At 38.3% G+C, this 13,804-nt stretch overlaps 1 protein-coding gene across 16 annotated transcripts in view; it reads left to right on the forward strand.

Annotated features, from left to right (window-relative positions):
• ZBTB20 (zinc finger and BTB domain containing 20) overlaps positions 1–13,804 on the forward strand; it is a 635,906-nt gene that overhangs the window by 437,649 nt on the left and 184,453 nt on the right. For all 16 annotated transcript variants that reach the window (XR_011558955.1, XM_070750021.1, XM_070750012.1 and 13 more), the window contains one exon: positions 9,864–9,930. The gene's annotated coding sequence lies outside the window, so the exon portion shown is untranslated. The remainder of the gene's footprint in view (positions 1–9,863; positions 9,931–13,804) is intronic.

Here is a 13,804-nt window from a genome sequence, read left to right on the forward strand (position 1 = left end):
CCCCCAGGCCGGCTGCAACCTTTTAAAACACGCGCGCTGCTTCGCAGCTGTCTGCTGAATCCGAACGCGGAAGTTAGCGTTCCGGATTCAGCAGACAGCTGCGAAGCGGCGCGGGTGTTTTAAAATGTGGCAGCCGGCCTGGGGGGCTCTGGGGCTTCCCCCCGAGCCCCCCAGGCCGGCTGCCACGTTTTAAAACACGCGCGCTGCTTCGCAGCTGTCTCTGAACGCTAACTTCCGCGTTCGGCGGCAGCGATTTTTTTTGTTGTTGCACGGATTAATTGACTTTACATTGTTTCCTATGGGAAACAATGTTTCGTCATACGAGCGTTCCGACTTACGAGCCTCCTTCCGGAACCAATTAGTCTCTTAAGTCGGGGTTCTACTGTATCTAAAATTGTAAATACTGTATTTAAATACTGTATCTAAAATAAATACTGTGTGGGAAGGGTTTATAAACACTTAAAACAATGAAAACTTACCAAACAATTACAATATAAATATTTAAATAAGTACTATCAGTCGATAAATTCCCCATCGCAGATTTCACCTATCGCGGCCAGGTCTGGAACGTAACACCAGCGATAGGTGAGGGACTATTGTAAAAGCATACATTTAAACTAAGTGTGAATGCACTCAACTGCCACCTTGAGAAGTATTTTGAATAACTGTATTGATACTAGATTAGATTAGATTAGATTTATTGGATTTATATGCCGCCCCTCTCCGAAAACTCGGGGCGGCTCACAACAAGATAAAAACAATACATAATAACAAATCCAATACCCACCAATCCAATTACAATTTTAAGCTAAAAATTCACAAAAACAACCCCAGAATATTAAAACACGCATACAATCAATCTAACACCAAAACAACATGGGCAAGGGGGAGATGTTTCAGTTCGCCCATGCCTGATGGCAGAGGTGTGTTTTAAGGAGTTTGTGAAAGGCAAGGAGGGTGGGGGCAATCCTAATCTCAGGTGGGAGCTGGTTCCAGAGGGTCAGAGCCGCCACAGAGAAGGCTCTTCCCCTGGGTCCTGCCAGATGGCATTGTTTAATCGACGTGACCCGGAGAAGGCCAACTCTGTGGGACCGAATCGGTCGCTGGTATTCGTGCGGCAGAAGGCGGTCCCTGAGATATTCTGGTCCGGTGCCATGAAGGGCTTTATAGGTCATAACCAACACTTTGAATTGTGACCGGAAACTGATCGGCAACCTAGTATGCCCACTGACTGTGTGTATGTGTTTATTTCTAGTTCTACAAACACAATCAAATTTTCTTATATCTGCAATCCAAAGTGTTAATTGTTTATTTTTATTGCTGCAAATTTTTTAAAAAATCCATTGATGGGAAACTAATGTGTCATGTATTATGTAAAATTTTGCCCAGATTTCTCTGACTTTTGTAGAGCATCTACATCATGAAATAATTGATAATATGGCACTGATCTAGCTTTTAACATTTAATTACATCTATTGGGCTAAAAGCTCTAAAAGTTGTTAGCATTTTAAATCTTTCTACTTTTTGCAATTGATTTTTTTTCTATTATTTTCCATCCTAATCAAAAAGACATTAACATGGACAGGAAATTAATCTAGCACTCTAGAGATTAATATTAATCTGATAATGTACTGTCCTCATGATTTCGGGAATCCTTTTTCTTATAGTGCATTATGGCACTGAATTTATAAGCTGTTGAGATAAAGGTTCCCTTGCTTGAAAAATGGAGCTCAAATTTCTTTCCCTTTTTTTTCGCAGAGCAACAGCAATATTGCATATTTCAATTTAACGTTAAAATTTTGGAGTAATTTGTATTCCAGCTGTACAGTGATGAGGCTTTAGAAAATTCTCTAATTGCAGTTTACAGAAGAATTACAGTGTTGGAGTCCATCTGCTTGTATTTTGTGGCGTAGGGGTTTGTCTTGTTGCTACAAAACTATAAGTAAAATTGAGTCCTGAAATTTCACCTTATTTAAATAAAAGAAGTAGAAAAAAAGTCTTATAGAAGATCATACCAATAGTTGAGCCATACTCTGTTTTTACACTCAGATTCAGCTAATGTACTGTATGTGGAATAATACACTTAGCTAATACAAGGTTAAATGCAGATGTCTTGGATTTGGAAACCTCTGTAGAATCAAGTAAGCTGCGATATTGTCCAAGTGGAAAAGCCCGGGAATTGCAAATGTCAGGATCAAATCAATAAGAAACCCCAAAGTAAAATGTAAACATTTACTGCTTATCTATATTACAAAATAAACTGAACTTACTGTTTATATATATATTTAGATATGTTCAATTGGACATATCTGCACATTATTACAGTTTAATGTTGGTAATTTAATGTTGGTAATGAAATATAAGAAAACTTTAACTAGAAAAAAATGCAATCTAAAGAGATGTCATTATCTTCATGTTTTGTTTTAAGCCTCCCCGAGTCCTCAGTGAGGGATGGCATAAAAGTACAATAAATAAATAATAAATAAATAAACAAACAAAAATATATCCTCAAGTGACTGAAATGGATGGGTAGATGGGGGGAGGGGAGTTTATCCATAACCCAATTCTCATGCAAGTAACTCATACAGGTCCTCAATCTTTTGGTCATTGTACACATTCAAATGTTATAGGGTGGGGTGGTCACACCTATTAATAAAATACTTGTCATTGTGCCATGACCAATCACAAAACTTGATATTTGAATCTACATTCTCTAGTCTAATACTGAAAAAAGTTATATAGAATCTGCTGCACCTTGAGAAAAATCATAGAATGACCCAATCATAGTAACAGTGATAAGAACTGAGTGTGGCAATGAATTTATGGGCCATGCAAAATCTACAAAAGAATTTAGTTTTCATCTACTATGCTTTTTTTAAAAGTTGTACAAATAAAGTGTTCACTCGATTTTTACGGGTTCGAACTTCGCGAAAAGCCTATACCACGGTTTTTCAAAAATATAAATTAAAAAATATTTTGCAGTTTTTCCACCTATACCATGGTTTTTCCCGCCTGATGACATCATATGTCACTGCCAAACATTTGTCCGCCTTTAATAAATACTTTTAAAATAAACTTTAATAAATAAATATGGTGAGTAATAATCTAAGTGGTTGCTAAGGGAATGGGAAATCACAATTTAGGAGTTTAAAGTGTTAAGGGAAGGCTTGTGATACTGTTCATAGCCAAAAATAGTGTATTTACTTCCGCATCTCTACTTTGCGGAAATTCGACTTTCGCGGGCGGTCTCGGAACGCATCCTCCGCAAAAAGTGAGGGAACACTGTATATTAATTTGAGCAACAGCAGAAATGCAGATCTGGTACACAGGAAAGCCTATGTTAGAATCTAGAGTTACAGCATCTACATGACTTTAGAGTCATGTAATCCATGTAAAATCATTGGAGGAGCAACATTCTGCTGAATTGATTTCTACAGCACATAATTATCTCTACAAGTTTGCTTTTTTATCAGGATACAGTGTTCCCTCGATTTTCGCAGGGGATGCGTTCCAAGACCGCCCGCGAAAGTCGAATTTCCGCGAAGTAGAGATGCGGAAGTAAATACACCATTTTTGGCTATGGACAGTATCACAAGCCTTCCCTTAACACTTTAAACCCCTAAATTACAATTTCCCATTCCCTTAGCAACCATTTAGATTATTACTCACCATGTTTATTTATTAAAGTTTATTTTTAAAAGAAAGGTTTTTTAAAGGCAGACGAAAGTTTGGCAATGACATATGATGTCATCGGGCGGGGAAAAACTGTGGTATAGGGGAAAAAACTGTGAAGTATTTTTTAATTAATATTTTTGAAAAACCGTGGTATAGACGTTCCGCGAAGTTCGAACCCGCGAAAATCGAGGGAACACTGTATACGTATTTGGCCAGCTTACACGGAACACTGTAGAGATTGCAAAGGCGATCATCCTATTTAAATGTCTTGCAAAAAAGCTATTACAGAAAAAACATTTGCGAGTTAGGTGGGGCCCCACGATCAAACTGTTATTGATTTTAAAAGGATCTGTAAGGTCTAGATCTTTTCATTCTGAGCCTGTTGTGGAAAATATTTTCCACAACGCCCTGTGGAAAACATTATTTGTGACTAACCAGAGATAGACATAAATACAGAGATGCATTTGTTACAATATGTATCCAGGGTGCTGATGTTCTCTCCTTTTTTTCCCTGCCCATATATAAAACAGGAACTCTGTGTTTTTCATTCAGTAAATCTTCCCCTACTGTTTATGAAAGATAAAAAGAATCTAGGTTTTTGTGTAAGAAAAGGATTGATTAGTGTCATGTACATATGCGTTCACTTCTGTTTATGCAAGATAATAAGAGCATTAACATGGAGGTGGAATAATGGTGTTTATAATTCCATCGCCACTGTTTATATAAGATAAAAACAGTGCTTTTTTAAAAGTAAAACGGTAAGAGAACATTTGCTGTTATGTACATACATTAATTTCCCCCCCACTTCTGTTTATAAAGTATGTGGATGAAAAAGTTTAACAAGTTGAAGTGAAGTCAATACTGTTTATAACATGGTTCTTGCTGTTTACCTAAGATAAATTAATTTAGAGTATGCAATTTCTGTCTCTTCAGAAAGGGGAATTGGGGTGACAGCATTTGGGGCTATATTGTGTACTTTTAGCAGCTTCAGAATTCTTTCCCTTATTAGGAGATAGGCGAGATATATGCTAAATCACGCCAGGCTGAGTATGATATGACTTCTTAAAATAAGGGGACATATTGAGATAACTTGCCAAGCAGCCATGACTTTTCAATCTTGTGATGCTCAGATGTGTTCGGATAGAACTCTTTTCTTAGCAGCTAATATGTTCAGTTCCTGTAATTGCTAGAATGATATGAGTTGTAATCCTCTACTTCAGAAAACAGACAGATTGAGAAAAGGGCAGAAGAAAGTAGCTTGCCATAGAGGTTTAAAAGAAACAGGGACAATTACAAGAGAACAGGAATAAAATCCAAAGTGGCTTGCAAAACAAAACAAATAAGACAAAGCCACCCTAAATACTCCTGTGCATTGCTTCATAAGTACAGTGATACCTTGTCTTACAAACTGAATTGGTTCCGGGATGAGGTTCTTAAGGTGAAAAGTTTGTAAGATGAAACAATGTTTCCCATAGGAATCAATTGAAAAGTGATAAATTTGTACAAGCCCAAAATTCACCCCTTTTGCCAGCCGAAGCGCCCGTTTTTGCGCTGCTGGGATTCCCCTGAGGCTCCCCTCCATGGGAAACTCCACCTCTGGACTTCTGTGTTTTTGCGATGCTGCAGGGGAATCCCAGCACCGCAAAAACTAGCGCTTGGCTGGCAACGGAGGACTGGAGGTGGGGTTTCCCAGTGAAGGGAGCATCATTGAAATCGCAGAATTGCAAAAACACCGAAGTCCTCGAAACCCCACCTCCGGACCTCTGTGTTTTTGCGATGCTGCGATTTCATTGAGGCTCCCCTCGCTAGGAAACCCCACCTCCAGACTTCCGTTGCCAGTGAACTGGCCATTTTTGCGCTGTTGGATTCCCCTGCTGGGATTCTCCTGCAGCATCACAAAAACACGGAAGTCCGGAGGTGGTGTTTCCCATGGAGGGGAGCCTCAGGGAAATCCCAGCAGTGCAAAAACGGGTGCCTCGCTGGCAACGGAAGTCCGGAGGCGGGGCATCCCAGCAGTGGCGGCGGGTTTGTAAGGTGAAAATAGTCTGTAAGAAGAGGCAAAAAAATCTTAAACCCCGGGTTTGTATCTCGAAAAGTTTGTATGACGAGGCGTTTGTAAGACGAGGTATCACTGTACTCTACATGCTACATGTTAAATAATTGTTCCCCTTTATCTGTTTTACTGATACAAATTTTGTTCACTAAGTTTATTTATTAGTTCACTAAGTTTATTGGAACATTATTATTATTATTATTATTATTATTATTATTATTATTATTATTAATTGGATTTGTATGCTGCCCCTCTCCGCAGACTCGGGGCAGCTAACAACAGTGATAAAACAACATGAACAATCCAATTAATAAAAACAACTAAAAAACCCTTATTCTAAAAAACCAAACATACACACAAACATACCATGCATAACTTGTAATAGCCTAGGGGGAAAGAATAACTTAACTCTCCCATGCCTGGTGACAAAGGTGGGTCTTAAGTAATTTGCGAAAGACAAGGAGAGTGGGAGCCATTCTAATCTCTGGGGGGAGTTGGTTCCAGAGGGCCAGGGCCGCCACAGAGAAGGCTCTTCCCCTGGGGCCCACCAACCGACATTGTTTGGTCGACGGGACCTGGAGAAGGTCAACTCTGTGGGGCCTTATCGGCCGCTGGGATTTGTGTGGTAGATGGCGGTTCCGGATGTAGGGCTTTAAAGGTCATTACCAACACTTTGAATTGTGACCGGAAACCGATCGGCAGCCAGTGTACTATGTACATATATTCATAGTACAGAATTTAGATATTTCTTTCACAATGTAATGCGGAGAATGATTCTTGAGAAAAATAATACAATTCAACTGGTAGTAAGTAAACTTGTCTTCATTCTTTTTTAAAAAATTTATTTTATTTATTACTTAGATTTGTATGCCGCCCCTCTCCGAAGACTTTTTTTTTGGGGGGGGGGGGAGACATGATAATTGAAACAGCAGGAAGGTTTGTACACAACTAAGTAGAAACATTTTCCACAAACACTACTTATAAAACACCAAGTTTGTCAGGCCAAATAACTTATTAGCCACTTCCAGTGGTGGGTTACAAGCCGGAACGCTAAACTGTGCTCGCCACCACGGCTCATAAGTGCTTGCAGGGCCAGCATGATTTTGCACCTGTGGAGGTAGCAAAATCACACATGAAGCCGCAGGTGCGCCTGTGTTTCGGTGAGGGTTTTTTTGCTTCCGTGCATGCCGAAACACGGGTGCACCTGCAGCTCTGTGCCCGATTTTGCTACCTCTATAGGTGCAGAAGCAAAATCGCTCTGGCCCCGCAAGCACTCATGAGCCACGGCAGCAAGTGCAATTTAGTATTCCGGCTCGTAACCCATCACTGGCCTCTTCTGTAAGGGATAGGTCCAATGCCTAGTTTAGTAGCATATCAGATATGAAACCTGAATCAGCTTATCAAAATCAGGCACGAGAAATGTGCCATATATTTGTGCATGTCATTTTTCTTGAAAATAATTGATATCAGAAATTTGAATAATCCCAAAATATATACATATGCATGTTTTTTTCAGATTTTCAGATTTTTTTTTAGATTTAACTGTTCAATTGTTGATACCATTTCAATGTTGCATGGAAGCCATTACTATTTCAATTAATGAATGGACATTACAGACCAATTTTGTGTAGATTATATTTATTTATATTGATTTTAAAGCATTATTTATTTATGTAGTATATGGCAGGGGTCCCTAACTCCCAGATCACAGCCCACTACCAAGCTGTGGCCAGTTTGGAACCAAGGCACAGAAAGTGTTGAGCGATCATACATGCGTGCACAACTCCCTTTATGTGAGCGGTGGATGCTTTCACATGTGCGCAAAGTTCCCCTAATGCAAGTAGTGTGTGCTTGCACTCACATACAAAGCTTACCTTGCACAAGTTGTGGACATGCCTACCCCCCACTTACATATATGGAGCTGTATGCATGCATGTACATACCCACAACCAGCGATGGGCTACCAAAATTTTTACTACCACACTGTGGCTGTGGCTTATGCATTTTGTTTCAACATCTTTCAGTGCAAGAGTAATCAGTAATCAACGCCTGGAATGCACTACCTGACTCTGTGGTTTCTAATCCAAACCCCAAAACCTTTAATCTTACTCTATCTACAATTGTCCTCTCCCCCTTTCTAAGAGGTCTGTAAGAGTGTGCATAAGTGCACCATTGTGCCTACCGTCCCTGTCCTATTGTCTTCTATCATTACTTTTTATCATTACATATCTAATGTTTTATTTGTACAAATTACCACCCTATATTTGTTTGGCTAAATGAATGAATGAATGAATGAATGAATGAATGAATGAATGAATGAATGAATGAATGAATAAATAAATAAATAAATGAATAAATAAGATGCTCTGGGGTGGAGCTCCAGTACTGCTACCAGTACTGCGTTCCTGACCATACCCGTAGGAGCCTATCACTGCCCACAATCCACATACAACCATCCCCTTCCCTAGGGGTGGGCTGCTGCCAAGACAGGTGGATATGCAGTGGGGTAGCGAAAATTTGCACTGAAAGATGTTGAAAGAAAATGTAGGGCGTCCTGCACACGCCACACCCACAGTGTGGTAGTAATAAGTTTGGTAGCCCTTCACTGCCCTTCCCCCTGCACCAGGCTAACAAACTGGAAAGGTTGGGAATTGCTGGCATATGGCATATACATGAACTAGCAATCTATATTAACATTTCAAATACATTAGTTTTACTTTAAAGCATCATATTTCACTCTATGGCTTTACCTATGCCTTAATTTAAACCAAATGATCATCTGGGGCACTTTTATAATCTTGCTTTGAGATCCATCATAACTACATATCGCTTATATGTTGATAGTGCTCTTCCTATATCTGGATTATTATATGTAATAGCATGTGGGGGGAAAAACTTTGAGAAATGGGTCAAAGGTGGTCACTTGGGAACTGTTAGATAAGAGAAGTCAAAGCCTGCAGCTGCGTAACAGGTGGAGAAAGAAGATTTGAAAGGATCTGCTCTAACTTCTCAGACTATAAAGCAGAAAACAGAAGATTCTACTTTTTGATTTATGCCAGTCTTCACAGTTAAAACAGGAAAAAAATTAACAGATCTTGCAAGTCTGAAAATGCAAATCTATTGCCACCACCTTTACAGATTGAAAAGACAGAAAATGGCCCTTCTATGCCTTTTTCTCTACCTGTTATGCAACTTCCAACTATGTCTTCTCTTATCTGACCATTGCTTATGCAGCATCTCCTCCCCTGCTTCTCAAGGCCTTGTTCACACATCAACTGCTTATAATTCTTACATATTACTGTCTGATACCCTGTTTCCCTAAAATAAGACATCCCCTGATCAGCCCAATCGGACTTTTGAGTGCATGGCAATAAAGCCAAGCACTTATTTCAGGGTTCCAAAAAAAAAAAAAAGACAGTCTTATTTTCAGGAAAACATGCGTAGAAGTTACTAAAAAGTAAAATCTGTATTTGTAACCTACAGTTTGTTTTAATAATTTTTTTTGTGGGGAACATAGTGAAACCAGAGAAGAATATCACCAAGTAATCAAGCCGATTGTGATCTGAATGGTTTGAAGAAAAAAAGAGAGAATTATTTATATGTACAATATCTTTTGTGTAAAATTTAAAACAGGATACTTTTCACAACTGAATTTGAAGGAAGTAGCAAATAAGATAAAGTTAATAAATAAAATAATTAGAGTTTTATTTTCATTTCTGGGCACATGTATCTTTGCAGTTACTATAGTATATCCTAAAACAACAACCCAGTAGGGATGACAAATTTCAGAATTAATAGGCATTTTATTAAGAATCTAGTAAGAATTGGGATTTGCCAGTTTCCATTTATTTGGACAAAAAATATTTTTATGAGCTATCCCAAGGAGATTGTCTAAAGAGTCTTAGTATCTAAATTAACCATAGTGCTTTTTCCTCCCTTGAGCAACAACAAAAGCCATTTTGCACTTTTATATATTATGTTAAGGGGATTTTTTTTTGGCCATGATCAGGTATAAAAGCTTTTTCTATTTCATCATTTTGACAAGTGAATTCTACTAACATTTATTTATTTATTTATTTATTTATTCAATTTCTATGATCGTCACAGTTTCTTTTTAACTTTTTAACTTTTTCAGTTTCAGACAACAGCAAACATTACTGAGCTACATAGAAGCAAACACCAAGCGCTTTACCTGCTATAAGGTAAGTCATTATGTAGTCAGAACCCGCCCACCCCCCAAGTCATTTCCTATAATCTCTGCTTTGAAAATGTTGTGTTATCCTTGGCTACTCAATGATCCTATTGTTTATGATCCAGGAATCACCTTTTGGAAACTATGGAACAATTAACCTTAGTAACTTTGGATTTCTTAAATTCTTTGTCAAAAATATTCTAAAATTACTTCTTAATTGTTAGATAATGCATTTTTAAACTTATACATTGATCCACTTAACTGAAGTCTTTTTTTACAAAAAATTAGTATCTTTGCATCTAACATGTTAATTTGTTAATCTTATGAATTTCTATTCTTGATGAGCAAAAAGATTGACAGTAGATAGTATTGTTACTCTGTTTTGTCCTAATGGTCAGCTGGCCTTAAGGCTTAATAAGTATTATGAAACTTTTTTAAATGATGCAAAATATGGGAAAAAGACACAGATATTGTCTCTCATATCACACTAGCACCTTAGAAATATACCGAAAAACTTTTTGGGGAAGAGATTTAGGATACATAAAAATGGTTGTTTGTAACATATTCAGGTAATTTATGGAAATTGCTTTCACAAAATATGATGACACATGCACAGGCTTAGATAGTTTTTAGAAAATAGATCAGCCACCATATTTAGCCAATGCTTGGAAGTTAAGAAAAGCTAGGGCAAATTAGCATTTGATAATAGCAGTTTCATAATACTTTACTTATAAAGTTTCATAATACTGTACATATAAACATATAATACTGTACATATAAACACCTCTGCTGGAACAAACAAGGACCTAGTAAGTTTGTATTTTGTTTCTCATCTTACTATTACCCCCACCCTATTTATGGCATTATTGTTGCAATGTTCTCTTCTGAATGACTTTGACATCCATGAATCTATAGACAAATTTCATTCTATCCCACATAGTATCTTTGAAATATTTACACGCTTTGAAACCCAGTTCTTTCCCAGTTTTCAGTTTAAATACAATGATCCCTCATTTTTTGTGGGGGATGCATTCCAAGACCACCAGAGAAAAACAAATTTCCGCAAAATAGAGGAAATATATTTTTAATGTATTTAACGAGTATTTGGACTTTTAAAACCCTGCCTGTATTGTTAATTAACAACCCACCGCTGCTGACCGCTGAGAGAGACCGGCTTCTGTCAGTGGTCAGCAGCGGTGTTGGCGGCTTTCCTGTAGTCGGGCGGTGGTGGATGATATTTAGAGAGTTGAGAAGCATCCATGAACTAGAGGACAAGACAAAGCCGAGCCTTCCCCCGTGATATGCGGGCTGAAGGAAGCCGCCACTACAGTTCACACACACACACACACAAACCGCCCCTGTGCCCCGGTGTTCTAAGCCATAAGCCTCCTTTGAAAAAACCCATGAAGTAGCAAATCCGCAAAAGATGAATCGTGAAGTAGTGAAGGATTACTGTACTCATTTTTAATTCCATGTTTCCATTTTGGTTCAAGGCCAAAACTTTCTCATTCAGAGAGTTTGTATTACAGCAAAATGTTCTCAAGTGCCTAAAAAAAATATCTAATTCTACTTACTAAATATCATCTCAATCAGGAGATGATATGAGTTTTGTCAGTCTGGCTAGCCTCTAAATGGAATAGGTATCCTTTCTGAGAATTTGACTTCAATCTGCTACCTAGAAAAATAGCTTCTAGGTCTGATCCTTTTTATTTTCCAGCATGATTGGTACTGATATGTATTATATTTATTAATTCCTCCTCACTGCAGTCTGGTAGTTTATTTTATCTAGATAGCTCATACTGCCTTATACCAACAATCGTCACAAATCAGTTTAAAATCTCTATCAACTGGCTAGTTATTTGTTCAAGGAGTCAGCTGAAACCCTAAGCCCCTTTTCAAACTGTATGATCAACAGACAAGTATATTACTTAACCAACAGTATACACATACAGTATATTACTTAACCAAAAGAATATATTGTTGTACATACTCCTGATCAGTTGGAGGATGATGAAGATATTGAGGACTCAGATTCAGATAGTGTTTATGAATTAGTGGGGGGCCCGGGGTTACAGGTAGTATAACAGGTGGGAGGCCAGCCACAGGATGGGACTATGAGTTCAGGATCTAGTGAGGGAGAATCAGACGCTCGCTGGGTTAACCCTAAATTCAGAAGGGCCCAAAAACATAGAGAGCAAAGGTCTGGAAGAAGATATTAAGGAGAGGAAGGGGTTAAATATTGTAGTGATGTATTTGGCACATCAGGGAGTCAGTGGAGACGAAGGGTGGAGTTTCAACGTTGCCGAAAGGAAAAATGGATGTGTTTTTGCCACGCTAAAGTAAGCCAAAGTATTTTGTATTGTTATCAGTCAGTGCTACTGTTTTTCAAAGTTATGCTGTTAGGAAAATAAATCTTGTTTAAGTGAAGCAGAAGGAGGAATGTGAGAAATGCAGCTAAGAGAGAGATAACGAACCAAGGCTGTATGGAATGTGTTTGAATTACAGGAGAGCAGAGAAATAAATGGAGTTTTTTAATAAGAGTTATTTGTAATTGCTAAATTTTTACCAGAAACCAGAACATATATAATCTTCCCAATTACTCATAAACCTCCTTAAATGATACTAATCAGTTCCAAAAGTTGTCAGCTATCTTACTAAACTTCTATTTGATACTGCTTTCTAAAAACCATCAGGCAATACCAAATCTGCATGCTAGATTTAGGGACCTTAAAAAAAAAAAAGACAGCAGGCAAACTATTACCATATTGTTTTCTTTAAAAACAGCATCGTTTTGACCTTGTAGTCTCTAGAAAAAAATAGCTCATCTGAAGGATTTTATCTTTTTAAATAAAGCTTAGAATCAACAGTTGGTATGAAGGATGCTATCAACTATTTTTAGAGATTTGTTTGTTTATAGAAGACTTGTTTGTTGGTTTAATACTTATTAAAAAGCAGCAATTTAGTGGCATCCCATCCCTTCAGGAGTGATCCTGCTACAAAAGACCAGAATGATGAAATGCTTCAATGTACTTTATGAAGTCCCAACAAAAGAGCTGTTCTAAACTTATATTGCAGCTTTATAAAGGACAGAGTTGCATTTCAGTGTCTCAACAACTATTTCAATAATCCATCATCCAATACTTCAGTATTGATAAAGCTCTTTATTTCTGATAGTCATATTGGTTGTAATCAATCCCAGGATCAAAAGCAGGGTCTCCATGTTTAGTTAATGCCGGCCCTTACGTTTCCATAACATCCATTTATGTTGACATTTTATCATATTATCTGGACAACAATTCATAAATCAATCTCAAATCTGAATAATAAGGTTCATTAAAATTGGTAGGATCATCATGATAATTCCAAAACATGAGGTGGGTGAACAGCAAACAGATAACTAAAGATCATGTGTCCAGGTAAAACATTCCATTGCGGTATTATATGGACAATCTCTCATTGGGTCTTTGAACCCAATTGTAATTTCAATTTGAAACCAGAGCAATTAGAGAGTTAATAGAGAATTTGGATGTTTCAAGAAGCACCCATTCTTCTCCTCCCCTCTTAAGAAAATTAAGATACAGTGATCCCTCGATTTTCGTGGGGGTTGCGTTCCCAGACTGCCCACGAAAGTCGAATTTCCACAAAGTAGAGATGCGGAAGTAAAAACAAAAGTTTTTGGACAGCCAAAAACTACCCCCGCACACCCTTTTCCAAGGCCACGCAAGGAGCCGGGCTTGAAGTTGGGGGCGGGGAGCGACGAAAGTGCGGAGGCCGGCAAAGATTGTTTTGAATGTCGGCCGCCCCCGCCCCCCCAGTGCCTCTGGCCCCCTCGTCGCTATCCCCCGCCCACCCAATCCGCCCCTCTCACCGGCTTTCTTGGGGCA

Source organism: Erythrolamprus reginae, chromosome 4 (genome assembly GCF_031021105.1).
Source record: "Erythrolamprus reginae isolate rEryReg1 chromosome 4, rEryReg1.hap1, whole genome shotgun sequence".
NCBI classification, from domain to species: domain Eukaryota; kingdom Metazoa; phylum Chordata; class Lepidosauria; order Squamata; family Dipsadidae; genus Erythrolamprus; species Erythrolamprus reginae.